Below are 19,249 nucleotides of genomic sequence, written 5' to 3'. Positions count from 1 at the left end.
TTGTTTGAAATAAAGTTTTCATCTCAATTAAGTTAGTAATAAACACACATCTTAGTGCTGAAACTCTTTTCTAATTCTAAAATTATTTACTTCTATAATTATCATTTTTATTATTTATATTGTAAGTAATAAAATTAAAGTAACTAGCATGCAAGTAATAAGCATAGTAACAAATTTTTAATATTGTTTTGTATTTTATATTTTAAATATTTGCCATCACTATAATTCCAACTTGTATAAATAAATTAAATGAATATAAAATTATATACATTATTGTAGAAATTAATGTACCTAATTGTATCAGGACATAGCCATGGGCACACAGAAAATAATAATAATTAAAATCCATCCAATAATGAATTCTATATTATTATTAATAAAATTATGTTCATCATCATTAGATTCTTCCATCGTTATATTATTATTTCTCGATGTAGTAATATTATAGATTTTCTCCTTGGTGTCAACTTCTATATGTTTATCAAACCTAAGTAATGAATTGTCAAGTTTTGTTACAATATGTGAAAATATAATATCAATTAATCTATTTGATTAACTTTATTAGCTACAAAAGTCCATTATAATATGAAAAATATTCTAAAAAGAAAATTTATTGTATTAATACATTAATTTTAGAAATTATAGAAATAATTATAAAAATTAAATATATATAAATCAATTTAATAGAAATAAAAGCATATTATTAGCAAATTACTATTCCCATAATAAAAATACAAATATGTCATTATATTCTGTACAAGTTACGGAAATAATATTCAGTTATGCTCATACATTTTTGTATCACTTTCTATGATTGATATTGAAAAAGAAATAGAAAAGCAGAATAAAAACACAAACATAAACATCAATTTTATATTATAGATACATATAATTACAGAATTAGAGTGTAATTATCTATGGAGTTACGATATAGATTATCTTACTTGAGATAAAAATTGCAAAAATAATAATTCTTAATATGTGTATCATAAAGCGCATCAAGAATGTGTTTAATTCTTCTCTAGAAAAAATCTAACGAAGAAATGTCGCAGCTTTCTTTGTCCAAACAATCGTTATCAGTCTCGCGATATTACACCAATTGGCTGAAATCTATAAACATTTTGAATATTAAAAACATTACTTTTTTAATAGCTCAGATCTCTGCGAAATAACAGAAAGATTAAATATTATCACCGTATCGAGAGAAAAACATAATTATCATATTGCTGAAAAAAAAAACTATAATAAAATATGATCAATAATGAAGAAGATAGAATATTGTTTAGTTTGAGTTTATATCTTCTACGATATTTGATGTAAATTTGTAATAAATTTCTATTGCTATGGGTATCCGTTACAATTAACAAAATTCTACAGCTGTCGAAATATTTGAAAAATAATAATATAAACGCGATGAGATAACGAGAGAAGAAAGGTTCAACATATTTATATTTGCTATCTGTAAACAAAGTCATATCAACAAAACAAATTTTAAATGTCGCACGGTATGCGACTATATCATAACAATTATTTTACTCAAATTTATAAATCAATAATTTAAATTAATTTGAATAAAAGCTTATAACATTTATTGCAAAAAATTTTATTCTCGATTAATATTATTTATAAATTATAAGAAAGATTATTATACTTTATTATCACGTAGAAGATTTTATTATTTATTTTGATTTATATATGTATTAAATTTAATGTAATAAATAACATAAAATTATAACGAAATATCACCTATAACGTATAACTATTTTTTTTTCATTAAACTAATAATTAATAATAATTAATATCAACATCAAAATTTACAAAAAAAAAATATAAGAATCATTCAATGTGGCAAATAATAATATATTAAAGCTCTATTTTCAATTATTTTAAAAAATTAAATGTTTTCAATATCAACTTGTTTAATTTACCAAATCATGATTTGCTTATTTTTACGTTTTCTATCCACAAACAACATTATCATAATAACGAACGTGAGATATTATAAATGTATTGGTCTACTTGCACATATCTTATTGGTTGTTAATGTTGTATACAAAATTTCTTAGCATTAAATATTTGTCGGCTATATCATATCTTTTTCCGACAATCTCGGAATATATACAGTGTGTGTAATTGTATCGTTAAAAAAAATTTTTTTTTTATTAAAATATTATTGTTGACTATAAAAAGAAAATATTAAAGGAAATATAAAAATTATGTTTTTCTTTTCTGATGGATCTTTATGTATACATCTATAAATTTTTTAATTTTTTGTTTTGAATGTATTAATATATTCTTGATATTATATGTGATTATGATGAATAACTGCAAAATAAAAGATTTTTTTTTTTTTTTGTAACTTTCTCGGCAAATTTTTTATTTGAGTTCTATACTGAATTCAACATACAAAATTTCGTAAGATTAGATAATGTAACAAATTAAATATAGATCTATAATTTATATTTTTAATAAACTATCGAGATATATGTAAAATGTTGAATTTATTTCTGGGCAGCATAAATACAATAAATCATTAAAATAAATTCATACTGTAAACTGTCAAAAAAAATCTGTACATATAGAAAAAAGCTTAATTTTGCAATTGTGGTAAATTACGAAATTTACTCGTTATTAGTAAAAATTAATTAATAATTTAATTTAAAAAGACATGACATGAAAAACATTTTGTTTACAACTACTGATATAGTAAAATTTATTGTTCATCATAACAATCACACAAAATTTTATTGTCGCTTTAAAACATTCAAAAAATTTAAATGGCTACATACTTGTTTTGTTGCTATTTGTCCGATTGATAAAATCCTGTACTGGTTTTTTATCTTGAGGAACGCTGAAAATAATAGTCAAATGACAGTAACAAGATTTATATTCGCCTGGCAGCTTTAAAGCTTTAGCGGCTGAGCATTAATCGGCTGGACGATGCAAAATACTATAATGGTGAGAGAGGAATAGTTACAACAGAGATGGTTTCTCATGGAGATACCAACGGTGCCAGGTTAACGATGGAAGCATCCACGGCCACGATAGTGTCTGTTGACTGTCCTAAATCGCTCGGAGAAAAACGGTGCTTAATAACTAGTTATAAACAGTAGAATACAACCCGACGCCATTTTATGCAAAACGAGGCAATGAAAAAGGGAACGCAGAGAAAAGCGTAAGGATAAAGTGCGGATTTTTATTCATGCAGCCGTCGTGTCGCCAGATTTTTATACACCAGAAGACAGCGAACAAAAGATTAATGAGACTCGTCCAACGTTAAACGTCTTTCAAATCCATGGCTGTTATTTTTAAAGCTTGGCGTTGGTAAAGCGACAATTTTTATCTCGTTGCTTGTCGGGATCAAGAACATCGACTAACTAATGAATAGATTCTTTAACAGAACGAAAAAATATGTGAAAATTGCATTTCGTGCAATGCGCATTCGCTAAAAATTGGGATCGTTTTAGAATTTTCGTCTTCTTTATAAGCATAAAATAATTAAATTATATAACTAACTATAAATTAATTAAGCAAAAAGATATGTTTTTAAAGCATCGTGCAGGGATTTAATCGGAGTGAATGATTGTCACTTTATCAAATACCATTTTTGCACCCGCGTCATTTTGTGTTAAATGATGCTTAATATTAGATGCAGCGTTTCGTTAAACTATAATAAACAACAATACATGCATATGTCCATTTATCGTCATATATAAATAAATGCAGAAATTTACCATATGCGCTAGTGTTTACTGTCAATTATCATAGCACTATGTAATTATATATTATGTATATCTAATTATGTGTGTATAATTATGTTGCTATTATTGCTGCATTTGCGTAAATCACTTCGACTATACATTACGCTTACGCTTGTCATATGTCTCTCAACATTTATATACAATACATAAAATATTATTTTAAACAATAAACAATTTATTTCAAACCGCGTAATATATTTTTAACTAATTCCTAAAAATAATAATATTATTACCAGAATTTCCAATACACACAATATGTAAGTTGCTTTACATTCTAAGTTGAATAGATCAGATTTATTGTAATAGGCTTCCTGGGGAAGTAGTAGATTATTAATGGAGACAAGAGATTGAGCTATACACATAAAATTGCAATAAGAATTAGTCAATTATGACTATCAAGAATAGATTTTTCAAATTCAAGATACGATTTTTTTTTCGAATCCTTTTCAATGGCAAAAGTAATTGCACTTTACAGGAAAGTATATTTTAATAAAATGATTTATCTAAAGAAGCAAAGAGATAGCGTTAATTAAAGGTAAAGATATTGTATATATCAAATATATAATTAAATCTTAAATGTAGTTTAAATCTTTTATTAATCTTAAACTTGAGATGGAACAACTATCCAAACACTGTCAGTTACTTGACATTGTGTACATTTATCTTTATTATAGATAAGTGTGATATGCCCATTATTTAAACATGTGTGATCCCTGCAAAAACTATCTTTACAAATCTGATTGATTCCCTCTGAATATTAAGGCATACTTGATGCTGATTGTACGTTTAACCGAGCAGAAATATTTACGCGATGAAAGCGACAAGTGAAGATCTAGAGCTTTTTCAAACCACCCCGACATTATTCCGCCAAGGGCGATAAACGTCGACCGCGATAAATCATCCGGTCGCGTACTAAAGCATTAATACGCGCGCGATTTTGCATAGCATCGGAACATTATTATGCTAGATAAAAAAGACAGTTAAGAGCGATTCTCACGTTTGTTTTCCTATCGATTCATTTTACGTCAAAGAGATCGTTTCTGGAATGAAAAACCTCACTATCTACGTTACTTTTATTTTCGTTACTTTAGTTATAATTATACGAATACTTGATATTAAATATATAAGAAAAAAAAAGATGTTACGCGCATGTGAAAGAATATCTATTAAAATAAAATAATTAAAACTTTGAAATATTATATATTGTTTTGTTTTGAAAAATAATTATTTTATCGTAAAATAATTTCTTTATATGAAAAATACTTTGTCGTTTTTCTGTAAATTATATAAGCTGTACATCACGTTTAATCATAATGCTTGTGTCGATGACGTATAAACCGTTTATATTTATCCTTCGCATATTCATAAATTGTACCTTATCCTTTATTCGGTTGATTCTGCACATTTGATACGAAAATCCTATTTCACCAAACTCAAAGTTTCATTAGTGCAACGATCAATAATTTCCCAATTTGGTGAAAACTTTCTAGTCATTATTCAGCTAAACTTTCTATATTTAATATATTTCTGTCATAAAAGAAATGCTCGTTATAATATTATTTATTGTTTGTTATCATAATTTATTTGATATTTGTTTTCATTATTATAGGTATACGTAAACATAATGAAATTAATGTTGAATATTAAATTTTGTAATATTTAAATTCTATAATCCAATATTTAAATTTTAAGATAAATCTCTAAATATTTAAATTAATTATGAAAAGGGAGATTATATAAGAATTTTACTCCGCATTATTGATATTTCACGCGATAAAAAGCGTTTTATGAGGGATCGTGTTAAAGAAAATCTAAAATGTCGACGCGATGGAATAATACGGAACACTTATCGCGAAGCATTCATCATTAGTTGTAATACTTTAGCGTGCCAACTTCTTCGCGCGAACGAATATCGCATACTTCAATTTCAGAGTAAATTACATATGTTTAAAAATATCGCGACGATTATGAAATATAAATTACATCAGAAATTATTAATTTTTCAAAATGCTTTTACACACATTTAAAAATGATAATTACGTTTACAAATGTAAGGAAATCTATTTACTATTATTATATTCAAAATTATACTAAAAATAAAAAACAGATGCAACATTATAATATTATTTTATTAATATAACAGACCGCTATATAGTAGCTCGAATCAAATATATAATTGTAAATCAAGTATCGTCACAATTCGATAGAAAGAAATACGGAGGGGCAATTGCCATAAATTGCTCCCCGTATAATCCGCCTTATACGCGAGAGGGCACACACGCACCGATTGGCGATAACAAAAAAATCGTAATCCGCGATGCTATCAACGTTTTCACAGTAGCCACATTCGCGAAACCTCGAAGCGAACTCTAGAATAAGTTTCTTGTTCGCGGGTCACGCGGGAGCGAAAACTTGAGACCGCGTGAAACTTTATTTTCCCCGCGAAATTGCGCCGACAGATATTGCCCCTACATGAATGGCTGGCTCTTTCGTGATTTCGCCACACAGTTGAGGAAAGTGAGATATGTTATCGATCAAACACTGAGCGCGTGACATCAAATCCATATGAAATAAACGTTATACTGTCATTTTTGAAAAAGGCAAGCTATTTCTTTCATTTTATATAAATTTAGGATTTTATGATTTATATATTTACGTATAGAATATATTCACCATATTCACTGTTTGGAAATAATAATTTAGCCAGTAAACAATTAAGCATAAAATAATATTATTATACTCAATGCCGATATTTTTAACAATTATTTAACAAAGATACATATAAAGCGAGCAAAAGAGAATTGTTTATTTTTTAAATATTTATACGATATCTCTCTTTACCTATATATTTAATTATCCACGATATATACATATATATTTAATTATCCGAGAAACCACTCCGTATCATTTACAAGCTTAATTGTTTAAAGTGAAATATTTTTAGCGCAAAAATTAATAACTCTTTCTTTTTCAAATTGCTGACTATAAAAAGTCGCATTCAATGAAACAGCGTGCTTAAACTAAAAAATAATCTTGGGTATAAGGATGATGACTGGCAAGCGTGAAAATATTCCCGAGTTGCATGCTAAATACTCGTCAAGCTCGTGATACGTATCATAAATGATACCTTGCGCGACGTGGAGGTAGGAAAAGCTCTTATCAACGAGAGACAGCATCCGGCGGGAAACGGCACGTCGCGCACATTCAGATGACGCAGTCTATCCTTAGATAGACGTGGACCGATGGCCAGGAGGGAATGACTACACGATGCGGAAAGCCACTTCGAGGCGGCATATTAGGAGGATTGGTATGAAAGTACGAAGGTACCTACCTCTACCTATACCTCTATAATAATTCTCTCGGGCGCGCCACAACTTATCTCTGTGAGCTGCGGCCCGACGTGGGCGAGGATAAGTCGCGTACATAGCGAGAATGGTGCGAATGAAATAAATAAGAGTCAACGAGAAATAGAGAGAGAGAGAGAGAGAGAGGGCAAAGAAAGAGGGCGAAATGTTGAATAAGGGAAGAACGTGGCGCGCGGTAAACGCAAGACGCAAGATGAAATGGAATTTCTGTCGGTTGGGTTAGATAAACAGCCGCAATTTCGCTCGCGCGACAGAAACCAACCCAAAAGACGACGACGCGACGCACGTTTTTACTCCATCTCTCCCACCCTCTACACCCTATTCCTCTATACGAGTCTTCCCTTCTCCTCCGTGAGATTCTTATTTTTGGAGCTCGCCCCGTTCCTTGTTCCGCTTAAAGTGCAACTCCTCGTACAATCCTCCGTGCTTTATCTTCCGTGATATCGTCGCTTTTATTGCGATCGACTCGACCAATCCTCCTTTTTCTCTTCCTTATTTTCTTTCTTCCTGCCTCCTTGTATCGTTGCTTGATCCTGTCGCGACGCTGAAAAGTAGCATTGTACGCAATGTTTTGTAACTGTATAGCGCTTGTATCCTTTCTTCTTTCTAAAAATGTTCTCTCTAGCGACTTCGTGCTACCATTTGATATTTTCTTCCCATCTCCTTCAATCTTCTATATCCTTCTTCATTTTTTTTTTTTTATATATTTTCTGCAGGTGTTTCCTGCAAATCGTTATTTTTATAAATCTATGTATATTATTTTTTTAGTCAATAGGATGCGACTAATATTTCTATATGTAATTATATATATGCATTATTTTTTTCTTTTTTATCTCTGTTTCTTATTCTGATTACATTCCGCTTTTGTATTGTACTTTTTCAGAAATGTCTTGAAACAATATTTAGGAGCACATCTTTATTCCTCGCCTTTTTTTGTTTTTCTTTCCTTATATCGAATCTAATCTTGTTCACAAGTCACATTTTTTTGCTTTTTCTATATTATTTTTAATTATATTTAAATTATAATTTTTTATATATATTTTATTTTTGCTTAGACATTTACTTCACTATTGAATTCACTATCACTTTCTCGTATAATCTTAATGATTTTTATTCTCTCTTATCTTTTGGTGATCTATTTTATGACTAATTATTCAATAATTATTTACTAATTATTCTTTACATTTTTTATTCTTTTATCTCTAATGTTCTTGCAGCTTTACGTTTCTCTCTCATACATGCTCTCTCTTTCCCTCTTATATGTATATCTTATTACACGATGCTAAACAAAAATATTTGTTACAAAACTCGTGAACTCAGTTTAGCGCATTTATTTTATACCCTTGCATTACAAATTCTTCAGTCTGACCATACTTTTGATAGAAGCATAGATATCTTCGGACGCGCGATCTTACATCTACGTGATTTGTTTGAAAATAGCAAGTATTTATCGCTATTGGACTAGCCATCACTATAACCTACGTTTTAGAGTAATCCTTATATTTTCAAGACGCTTCATATATATCTTATATCCTTCCTGCTCGAGATCTTTACTCGTGACACATAATGCTCTCTCGTGATGCCGCCGGCGTCATTGCCGCCCTACATAAGCTTGTAGTCATACCCTCTTCCGCGCGCGTTTTCTTCCTCAATCTTCTACATCTACCTAGGATCGGAATTTCTTAGCGATTTACATCTCGCCGCGAATCGATCTTAACGACATCAAACACCGCGCGCATAGCTATGTCTTAGCTATGCCGCGACACATATGTCCTTCAGTTTTTATTTCGGCTGCATAGCTATCTTTCCATGTGTACGTGAGCGCACGTGAAAACCGTTGCTGCTTGCTTGCGGTATTTGTCGCGGAATGGTTGACAAACAACGGATCTCCATGTTTCGTTATCCGGAATGCACAATATGTACATCAACAAACACAGCGATCGTTTCGCCATAATTGTATAAATAATTACGTTATTTATTTTTTATTATTTGTTTTTTATATTACTTTATCTTTGATTATGTATTTTCGGTTAAACTTTCTCAAGCACAGTATAAATATAAATATATACAAGCATAATTAATATTTTAAAAAATATTTTTCTGTATTTTGTTATAATATGATAAAATGAAGTACAATATATCTCGCAAACTATTGATTTTATTTTAGTATTTTTATTTACAAATTGAAAAAATAAATTTAGAAAAACATACACATATGATTTCATATAAAAATCTGATGAATGGTTTCACATAGAAAAAAAAAGGGGGGGGGGAATAAATCTCTTTATATTATTTAAAATTTTTTTCTATTTTTAATAAAAAACACAACAAGAGATACAACTTTTCACATATGTCCAAATGATATAAGTTATTTTAATTATTATATGAGACTCTTAATTCTTCTTTGTATGTGTGTGTGATTACTTATTTAATTATATATATATATATATCTATATTAGATTTTATACACGGCTATCTCACTGAGCATTAATTTTGAAAACTTATAGAAATATAAGAAAATTGTAATGTGTGCGCTTGTTTTTCGAAATAAATCCGAGTAAAATTGGCCCACAAAGAATCTAAACAAAATGATGTTACCGTCCAATTTTCTTTCCGCAACCTGAGTACAGATCTCGTACGAGGCATTTACGTATCCGGATGTCGGATATTATTTGATGTGTAGTGTCTACGTGTGAGATACTAGCGAAGATACGTCGTGTATTCAGCGGTAAAAAGTTGGTGAATAAGGCGCGATCCTGTATGACTTTCGAGTGAACGTTGCGGCGCTCGTTTATGGGATCGTATTGTATTTTTGTATAGTATACTCGTCAAATTTCTCTCATCTCCATAATATTGTATAAATCGTTTATCGAACACGTATTTATATATAAAAAACCTCTCGATTGGATTGCTTCTCTCACCGAAAATTATTTTATTCTATCCCGTAAATAGTAATAATAAAAAATAGACAAAAGTAAAGAGTATTTTTTTGACTTTTTTATATTTATCTTCTAAGAGATTTTCGATTTTCTATAATTCTGAAATTCTATACAAAATATAGAGCTCTTTGGTTTAGCATATACAATTTAAGAACGGGTAATTTAAAAATTTATTTAAATTTTCTATCTAAAAAGGCAGAAAAAAGAAATAGTTATTATTAAAAAGATCGATTAAAAAAGTTAAAAATTGGTTGTCTTGCGAAATCAGAAAATTGATAAAAAAATTACGAAGATTATACATCAAAAAGCGTCATAAATTACGTAAGCAAGAATATAAGTAACAACTTTTTCTTTGACAATTTCAAATAAAGTCGTATCAATGTTCTTAACAAACGAATATAAATAAAAAATGCTACTTACTCTTGATTGTGTATATTCGCTCGGCAAGATTTCCATTTCGCTATGAAAACTTTGTGCCATGGGAAACTTTAGAAATCGTTGTAGTCCTCAGAAACTTTGCATCAAGTAAGCCCGCAGGAACTTTCACGGTCAATCCACGTATTCGTACTTGAATCGGCCGTTCGTTCATTAGCCAACTTTATTCTCTTGCGTCCTGTTCGCGTAGTGTTCTTCCGGTAAACCTTCGCCGTGAAAAAGCTTCCTGTACTCTGAATAAACGTTTTTACAACGGCCAGATGTCCCAACCGAGGTTAATTAACTTACACGACCGCTCACTATTGTAAATCGAAACCGAGAACATATAATTGTTACGGTGCTTGCTTGGACAGTTTCCCAATTCAATGTGAGAGCTCGAGTGCATCTAAAAAACTGAATTATATTTTGGAAAAACTTGTAAGACACATGCTGCAATTTCTGGTTTCGTCAAAGCAATAGAAATTGTTCGTCTTGCTCTGTATTATTTTACAGTCGTATGGTATATTGATTTGTTTTTATTTTTTTAAAGAGAATTTTTTTAATTAAAATTTTAGATTATTAGTGAGCAATAAAAAAACCGCTATTTTATTTGCGCTTGTGAAACTCAAATTATTGTGAAGCGAAACCATTCTTTATCCAAGCTTTCTTTGTTGCTAGTAAAATTCGATCCGGGTTTCCAATACGGGACCCTTTGAGACACCTCATTTCTAGCGTAATTTCATTATTCACCCGCATTCTTCACCTTGGCACTATCTTTGAAGAAATTCGATGTAAGAGTCGGGCCAAAGGAATGCACGCTTAATGAATCGTCGTTTATGAATCAAGGCTCCACTAGATAGCTTTTCTCTCTAACGAGAAAATCGCTTGAATGTTTTTATGTCGGTGTTATACGGTATAAAGAGGTAGCGCTTCTTTATCTCGATTAAAGAAGGAACGGAGAAGGTCTTTCTTTTCTCTTTCTCTTTTCAGTTTTTATAAAACAAAATAAATTCGAGAATTATTTATTTTTTCTTGATAAATTTATAAATATACTTATTTATATAATGAATCACTAAATTTAAATGTTCAAAATTATAAAAACATCTTTATTACATATCTTTATTGCGGATAAGATCTAGATTATAAAACTATTAAAAGTAACATTAATAAAAGAATTCTTTTATTATACATAATAAACGTAAAAAATCAATAACAAATCAATTGTCACAAATAAAAAAGAAATAACGAAAAATTGCGCTGTATCAGCGAACTCGGCAAATTTAAATTGATGCAATCATAGATGTAAATATTCATCTCACTAGAAAAAATAAATGAAATTTGTCCTCACGGGGCTGTCGTTGAACAATAGACTAACAAAAATTGTTGCAAAAATCTGTCACGTGCGTTAAAAAAAATACTATACCACGAAAGAATACTGAGAAAAAAATCAACCGTAATATAATCAATTCGACAAACAAAATTTTCTCTCATCCACGCGACAATAGGGACATAAATGAAATTTTTCGTAATCAAATTTTTCAGTCGGCTAACGTTTCGATTAAACGAGATTAATTTGATTACGGAATCTCGTGATTTCTTTAGTGCTATGAGAGAAAAACCATTGATATTCTTAACTAAAGCTGGAAAGAGAGAGAGAGAGAGAGAGCTCGCAAAGCGATGCTTACAAATCTGATGCAGATAGATGGACGATCAATCCAGAGATGTTCGCAATTAGAGTAACGTAATTTCGCAACGCTATCGCGGATGTACTCGCTACGTAAACTGTAAAATCGAATCACGCGTTGCGTTCGTATCGTGGAGCAGAAACGAAGGATAGAGAGAAAGGACGAAAGGAATCAACACTATAAACTAATACTGCCCTCGCTGGAAACAGCAAAGGCGATTATCCTCGGCTCTGTAACCGGAAGGCAAGAGCCGTCGAAGATCCGATTAGAATAGTCTAAACGCGATTTGCTAGCAACGGATGTTTTCGAGAGTGATGATTTATAAATAGCAACGGTACGATACACCAAACGGCATCTATTGCTTAGAAATGGCTTATAAAATACGATATTTTTGATTTTTAATCGATGCAATTTTAAAGATATAAAAACAATGTAGATAAATTTATAAATCCTTTTCCAAGAAATTTAAAATTAATTTTAATATGATATTTTTGATGTATATATAATTTACAAAAAAATATAAGACACCAATACACGTATAATACAGAATAAAATATATAATAATAAAGCTAATTGTAAGACTAGCTCTTTGAAATTTTAATAAATATCTCATATCGCGTTAAATAAATATCAAAATAAAATATAAAATTTGTCGCATGACATATCTATACATCGAGGGCACACCGTTTGCAGCTGCAAAAATTGCTGCTAGACGATTGCACGAATAATCTTATGGAGAGAGCAATGCGGTCTCTCATACGGATATATTTAAGTATGATACAAGATTACACCGAACTCTTCCGAAAGTACAGGGGCAATGCGAGATATCTAACAATAAGTCAAATCGTCGATTGCGACAATGCGCAACGATCCAGATCTTCGTACTTTCGACGTGCAGCGTCGCATGAAGTTCAGAAAAATCACCATGCAGAAAAGCTGACGGAATTTGAAGAACATTACTTTCGTCGACGTTTGTCGGCTTTGCGATCCGACACGATAACGTCAAAGAGTGCGACTTCGATAAAGAAGAAAAAGATAGGGACACGTTTCTCGCGAGTACGACGGGCGTTTCTCAACTTTCGTCGCATTTGTCGTTCACGTAATAGTCGCTCTCTCCGAAGTTTTGTACGTGTCTATCCCTTATTCCTCGCTTTTTCATAGGATTTACATGTTGTTATGTTCGCACTTTCGTCGCGCTATCTTTGCCTTCACAATCCGCGGGGTTTCCACCCAAGCAAAATTGAAATTTCTGTAGTGCGGATATAAACCTCGCTCCTGCTCTGGCATTCTATTTGTATGTATTTATTACATAAAGATGAGAAATTGTTTGATATATTAGATGTTTCATTTTTATAATAATTTAATTATATATATATATATATATATATATATATATATATATATATATATATATATATATATGTTCCTTTTATATGAAAGAAGATTGTTATATTATTAAGAAAAAAAAATCTAAAAGGAAACAATTTCTCTTCTCTCTAATTTTACCAAATAAATTACAATTTTATTAACATAATACTTGCTTGTTAGTTCCACAATGATACCGTATTTAAGCGTTATCAAAAAAGTCTGGGCGATGAATAATTAACCAACGAATAGAGTCATGCGCCTAGATACGACAAAGCCGGGAAAAAAGGGGTGTCGACGACGTCTTCGATAAACCGCGGGCGGCCAAAATTTTCAAATCTTAATTGCGGTGAAATGGTGTGTAATGACGTGAAATATTGCCCAGAGAAAGATGCTGACTCTTATTACGGCCAAGCGCGGGCACCGAACCTTTTAATCGGAAGCGTCCCGTTTCCGCACCTGCAGAAGGAAATGCTGACCCGTCAGTTCCACTGCCAATCTGTTACCGAGTTGCGAAAGAGTATTCTTGTGTGCGCTTTTTTTCATCTCTTCTTTCGCGTTTTTCTTTGTCTAACGTTACCGCTTCCTGCCATAACTCGAATCTTCGTACATCATTTTTTTCGCGTTCGTGTTGTACCAGTGAACGAAACATTATCGATCAAATTTTGGCCACTTTTTTCATATTTTCATCTTTTATTTTTTATATGTATAACATATTTCTAATTAAAAATCTAATACTCTTAAAACCAAATTCAAGAATTATTTTAAGAACATTATTACATTGTGCTTTACTTTCTTTTTTTTATTCCTGATAAATCTCTTGCATATCGAATACGCGTATGAAACGTACAAGAGTGAATTACATGGAGCTGAACGATAAACCTGAATTATCTCAATTCTTGTACCATCGCATTTCAAGGAAGACAAAGAAGACAGAAAATTCGCGTATTATCCTTATTCGCGGATTTCTCGCGAAGCCAACCAAGCTCGGCTCGTTGCCAATTAAACGCGGACGGTTCGTTAGCGAAGACGCGGCTTTATTTTAATCTCAAACAATGGTCAAAAACTTCGACAAAATCCGTATCTACTGCGTTTTATTCGACGCAACACTTTGTTTCGCCATGTCGCGTCGTCGTGTCGCGTTTATACGCCGATTGGTTAACGGACCTTATTTATTCACCCATCATAATTCTAACGCTCTCGTCGAATTTACTGGGACGAATATGTCATTAAATGCCGCGTCTCTATATAACGCGACATTATCATTCATATCCCAACAAATATACAAACGGTAATATCAGAGTAGTTTCACTTTATACATTAATTTGCGAAAATCACAGACGATCGATCATTTCTGACCGCGAACCAGTTTTGTAATAAACCACGAATATAGATTCACTGTTATATTCAAGCATCCATCGATTAAAAGAGAATTTATGGATCTGAAAACTTTCATCGATGTTATTACATATCTATTCTATATAATAGGATATTGTGGTACTTTTGCAGTAAATAAGATTAATCTGATAATAATCTGGTAATCGATGATATAACACAATTTTATTTATGATATTAATATTCATTCTTAATAATTTTAGAATGTATTATTATTCTTAACAATTTTATAACGATATTAATCTTATAATTAATAATGGTTACTTGATCAACGCGCGATAAATTTTATCATTATTATTTTATTAATCAGTTGTTAAAGCAATTACATATAATCGCTATAAAATTACTATCTAAACAATATATAACTACGTACATCATTTTTTGACAACTGTGTTAGATATCGATTTTTCAAAATTCTCCTGTACCATACGTGTTTACTCACATGTATCACAGCTATCCCAATTGACCCTACTATAACTCCAAATCAGTCTCCGGATTCACGAAGGCACGTGATTGCGTACGGCAGGGCCATAGTGTCTAGAGAAGTGCAAAAGGGCGCAGGCGCCATGCCCAAGACCGATCCTCAGTCGTCAGCGGAAGCTGAAACGTGCGGCTTCGGGACCGCTGGTGGACCGTAAAACGGTGTTGTAGATGTATACATTTTGCGCGCGCCAATTATCGACAAGGATCGACGATTTCGTGTAATATATTACAATAACAGTCCATCCCCGTGCGACGAACGAACGCCGCGATACGGACTGGACGAATGTTTTTTTATTCGCACGCGATAGTATAGATAAGATTCAATATATTTCGCAGTCCAGCTTGCGGTTGTGAATGTTATATATAAAAGTGAGTACTGATTCGTATTTTTGTATATATTATTTCTTCGTAAATTACATACAGGGTGTATATTTATTTATTTATTAAAGAACAAAAATGTGTGTGTATGTGTGTATGTGTGCGTATTATATGTAATTTTCTTCTATTTTTGTTTTGTAAATTCAAAAACCAATGAAATTTTAGATATACCAAACCGATTTAAGACATTTCTAAATACGTGTAACTTTGTCAATCATGCCGAAAATCAAATTAAAAACTATAAAGTTAAGCACAGCATATATATATATGTTAAATAATTAATATAATTAATATAATAATTTATTATAATTAATTTAAAATATATACATTCTCTCTGTTTCTATATTATTATAATTAATGTTCTATTGATGAAAAGACACAATTATTTTAAATAGCAACGACAAATTAAAAATAATTTCAATTTAATCAAAAAGTTCGTAAATGGAAAAGTAAAAAAAATAGAATATGTATAAATATTTAAATATATGAAATAAGATCTCCTTGTTTAATAGAAAATTAAGATTTATTGGTTTTAAAAATCGATTTGACTCTACTTTTTTATTTGATAATATTCTGATACTTTACGATAAAAGTTTTTTCTAATTTTTGAAACTTTTAGATTTCTCAGTGAAGCTGTGAAAAAAAAAAATGATTTTATTTGATATATCCTACAGGAAAATTAAAATTTAACAAAAATTTTCAGTCTCTTTGCACTTAAAATTAAAAATATCAAATTCAATTTTTCCCTAACAAATGATTTTTTTCGAAAGTTGCAGTATTGCTACTAACGTCGCTTATACATTTAATGCTTTTGTCAAATATATTGCCTATAACGCTAAAAATATGTATCGTTTACTGTTACTGTCATGTTTTAGTATGTGTATATTTATCCGTGTCTCATCTGTGTATCAATCTATATTTATATAATATCGCATTGCTATGAATGTCCAGATAAAATTTATGAAACACGAGAATTCCCATACGAAACGAGAATTAAATAGAATTTCATTATTTCAATTTAGAATAATCGATGTCGATATATTGTTCCCTGTTTTTTTATTAATAAAATAAAGCCATGAGTTCTTGATAGTTGATCAATTCAAATTAAGATCGATAAATCCAATGAAATATATTGCAACAGAAATAAACGATATATTTTATGAAATATAACAATTTCTTAACAATTTCTGATAAAAAAATTAAAATTTTATATACATATATATAATTATATGTGTATAAGATTTATTCAATAATGCCGTTGTTTCAAACCCCGTTGTAAAATTTATTTTTTAATATAAATTGAAACAGCTCTAACATCCCGAGATATATCGTCAAAGTTTGCAATTTAGATAAAGCTTGCGCAGTATTGAACATTGCTTACTATATTGTATCGCCGCGAGTGTCGACCATATCTAGATTCTAATCGGTTCATTCGATTTCCTAATGTATGAATTGCGGTAACGGCAACTACTGGTTACTGTGAAATATGTCTGACCACCGACGCGGTATAACTACTGCCCGGCATAATATTGAATATTTTTCTGAATATTTTTATCAACTCGTGTTGTATAACTGTCAGTTAGCCAAGAAATAAACATAAAATTCTTCGAATTTAATATACGAAAAATTTGTGCCATTTCTATTATAAATCATATTAATACAATAAATTTTATTGATTTAAAAAAATTTTTTATTAATTTAAAATGTCTTAAAAATTATTTTTTATTGACATTAATCTGATGTTACAAATTATTTTTGTTTGTTAATATATACTTTTTGCTGTCATATATATATATATATACACACACATAATAAAGAAAACTATTAGAATTCTAAGTCTTTACGAATATTTCGAATGTTTTCTCATAAATAGAAAATGAAAATTGCACAACCTATGTTTATATATTATGTAATCTATTTTTAATAATTAATTAACATAATATTTGTGTTGCTCTATCTCTTTAAAATCATTTATAATAATAATATAATATTTGTATACAATTTTATAATATTTTGCTCGTACGAAACGTAAGTAAGTAAACAATTTCACGATAAATTTAAATATATTAAATTATAATTAGTAAAGCTTTATAAAAGAAGATTACGTGAAGATGTAACAGGCTCTAAAAGGACTAGAAGCTTTTAAAGGATTAATTTTCTATCAGTAATTACTTACAGTACAGCGCAACTTCCATGTGTACTGTTTTGTATTTGTTTTGCTTGCCATATACTTCGTTAGACTTGTTACAACACCGCAATTACGTGCTCACACAAACTTTACAGCCAACTACCGAAAACTAGGGAACTATAGTAACATGGTCACTTCATTTGCGATAATTATATAATGTTGTTTAAAGAAATGACAAAACATTTTAAAATAATCAAATTAAATATATATATTTTACTGTATGTATTTTAGAAATTTATTAAATCTTTTTTAAGAGATACATGTGCGTTGTCATGCATCAATATTTAATGAAACTTGTGCAAAGTTAAGGCCGAAATAGTCAGAGACATTTTGTGCAAATGTTTATCCGTGAAAAAATGTTCGCTACGCGACGCTTTTTATTCAACTACATAAAGAAACCACTAGAAAATATTCATGCCAGTCTACTCGTTCAATTTAATAACGTCGGTCTAACACTCTATACGTGACCAGATTTCTATTCTATAAGTTGAGGAGCAAAAAAATATAAAATTCCCCCAATCTTTGCGATGAACATTGCTCTTGTCTTTTCATTAATTATCAACGTGTACGTTTAGATTAAACAATCTTCGAAAGCTATACGTCTTCGGATATATTACCAAAGTACCATCAAACATTGTTCATAGTTGTAAGTTTGATAATATAAATAATTAAACGATTCAATGCGAAAACGTGCATATAATTTTCGTTTATTTTAGCATACTGCAAACAAAGTAAAATATCTTTCTTATAAGATTATATAACTTTCATTAATCTTAATTTATCTTACAAAACCTCTCGAAAAATACGAATCTTTTCGAACGAAATATTTCTCCATTGTCTGAGAAATGAAAAAAAAAAAAAAAAAAAAAAAAATCAAATTTATCTTTTTTTTATTTTTTTGCTGTTGGATATATATTTCAATATTAATTAATACAAAATAGAGAGAGAAAAAAAGTTAACAATATTTTTTAATTTATATGAAACACGTTATAATAATCAACAGTATAAATTTACGGCAAACTCCAAAAAATTATCTGTACGTAAACTTTTATATTATTTCGACATATAGTGATATCTTCTTGCGGGAATATTAAAAATAAATTATTTAATCAAGCGAGATAAATATAATACTACCAGTGCATATTTAGAAGCCTAAAAATATGCGAGCTGTTGAAAAAAAAATATATATATAAATCTTTCCATCGCGTTTAATCTGTAACTTTCGACTATACATTCCATGGAGATCTCCCTTTGGTTCTTCCATTAGAAAAGGTAA

General features: G+C 30.1%; 1 protein-coding gene across 2 annotated transcripts in view; it reads left to right on the top strand.

The window, feature by feature from the left end:
* The window catches only part of LOC138931612 (zwei Ig domain protein zig-8), a 106,905-nt gene that overhangs the window by 8,641 nt on the left and 79,015 nt on the right, over positions 1–19,249 (top strand). Inside the window, exon 1 of one of the 2 annotated variants that reach the window (XM_070292563.1) lies at positions 15,543–15,776. The exons of the other annotated variant lie outside the window; for it this stretch is intronic. The gene's annotated coding sequence lies outside the window, so the exon portion shown is untranslated. Of the gene's footprint in view, positions 1–15,542; positions 15,777–19,249 lie in introns of those variants that run through there. 2 annotated transcript variants of the gene reach the window in all.

This window comes from Polyergus mexicanus, unplaced genomic scaffold (genome assembly GCF_030449975.1).
Source record: "Polyergus mexicanus isolate NDT 795.1 unplaced genomic scaffold, iyPolMexi1.0 SCAF_3, whole genome shotgun sequence".
Classification (NCBI taxonomy): domain Eukaryota; kingdom Metazoa; phylum Arthropoda; class Insecta; order Hymenoptera; family Formicidae; genus Polyergus; species Polyergus mexicanus.
This window is presented reverse-complemented; position numbering and strand designations above follow the sequence as displayed.